Source organism: Meriones unguiculatus, chromosome 16 (assembly GCF_030254825.1).
Source record: "Meriones unguiculatus strain TT.TT164.6M chromosome 16, Bangor_MerUng_6.1, whole genome shotgun sequence".
Taxonomy (NCBI): Eukaryota; Metazoa; Chordata; class Mammalia; order Rodentia; family Muridae; genus Meriones; species Meriones unguiculatus.
The window spans coordinates 22,991,957-22,993,661 of NC_083363.1; the positions used below are offsets into that span (position 1 = coordinate 22,991,957).

The 1,705-nt window shown below is 46.7% G+C and overlaps 1 non-coding gene across 1 annotated transcript; it reads left to right on the forward strand.

Moving 5' to 3' along the window:
- The first annotated feature begins 318 nt into the window (after positions 1-318).
- On the forward strand, positions 319-422 carry LOC132648439 (U6 spliceosomal RNA). The gene has a single exon (XR_009586840.1). It is a non-coding gene; the product is annotated as a U6 spliceosomal RNA (small nuclear RNA).
- Positions 423-1,705: the final 1,283 nt, after the last annotated feature.

Here is a 1,705-nt window from a genome sequence, read left to right on the forward strand (position 1 = left end):
TACATTTAAGACCAGGCGTGGTGGAGCAAGCCTGTAATCCCAGAACTTAGGGAGGCAGAGGCAGGCGGATCTCTGTGAGTTTGTGGCCGGCCTGGTCCACAAAGTGAGTCTAGGACAGCCAAAGCTGGACAGAGAAACTCTGTCTTGAAAAATCACCCTCCCCCCAGCCCAAGGTATGGTGGTGACTCTACTCCCAGCACTAGGGAGGCAGAGGCAGGCAGATCTTTATGAGTTTAAGGCCAGTCTGGTCTACACAGTCAGGGCTATTACACAGGGAAACCCTGTCTCAAACAAACAAACAAACAAAGGGCAAAACAAAACAAAAAGACTGGGTTTCTTGCTGACTTTAAAACAATATAGAGAAAATTAGCACGGACCCCGTGCAAGGATGACCCCAGATTTGTTAAGTGTTCCATGTTTTGCTCTTCCCCATCCTAACAGTCACCCGCAGGGAAACTGAGGCATGATGCAGTGAATCTGCTGAGCTTTCTCAATACCCTTCTGTTCCTCAATCAAATCCCACCCACAGCTGGATTTTGTTTTTATACTTTTTTTTTTTTTTTTTTTTTGAGACAACCCTGTCTAGCCCTGTTTAGCCCTGGTTGCCTTGGAACTGACTGCCCCTGCCTTGGGAGTGCTGGGTTCAAAGGCCTGTGCCACCATATCCAGCTCACAGCTGTATACTTAAAAACAGATGTAGGCTTGCCTCAGAGTTCTAGATACTCCAGATCGGTTTGGAACTTGAACGGGAGAACATTTTTAGGGTTGTGCCTGTGTGGTCTAGTATCAAATATAAGGATCTTTGTTCCAGACCCAGTCTCTGGACTCCAACTGCAGGAGTTTCCGGAGTGAAGGGAGTGTCTTTAGTTATTCTGAACAATCTTGTTAACCACTGGGGAGGTTATGTTAAAGAGTTTCAGGGTGGGGCATAGCCTCTGGGGAGGGGTAGTCTGTAGAGAGCCAGATAGATTGCTGGATTTGAACCTTCAGTTTTTTCTTCGAACTTCCTGGAAAGAGAGAGAAGGTTTCTGAGGCCGGGGATCAAGGAAGGCAGTAGGGACCATGGAAGCCTCGTGAATCACCTTCACCCTTCCAACAGTAAGTAAAGCATGTGGACCTTCCTAGCAAAAACTTGAGGTGGGCTGTGAGTGGGAACCCCTACTTTTGCCTTTCAGAAGCAAGCGTAACAAATTTAGTGTATGACAATGGCAATTGGTATTTCAAGAGTGTTGTGTGAGCCTGGTGGTGGTTGCAGCGCATGTCTTTAATCCTAGCACTCAGAGGCAGGCTAATCTCTCTGAGTTCAAGGCCAGCCTGGTCTACATAGTTCCAGGATGGCCAATGGCTACACAGAGAATCCCTGTCTCAAAAAAAAAAAAAAAAAAAAAAGTGTGCGTTCTGCAGCCATCAAGGGGGTTCAGTTCCTGAATCCCACTTGTCTTTTGACCCCCAAATGCAGACTCGGGACCTAACCCTCTCCACTTAACACACACAGTAAATGTAATATGTAGAAGTGCTTTTTCACTCAGTGAGCCATCTCACTGTCCCAAAATTTGCCTTAAAATAAAAGAGATGTATGTGATGGCTCCTGCCTGTAATCCCAGGAATGAGGAGGCCAAGTCTGGAAGATTTTGGCAGGCTCAAGACCACGTGGAGTAGACAGTGAGTTTCAGGAAAGCCTGGGATACAGAGTGAAACCATCTCA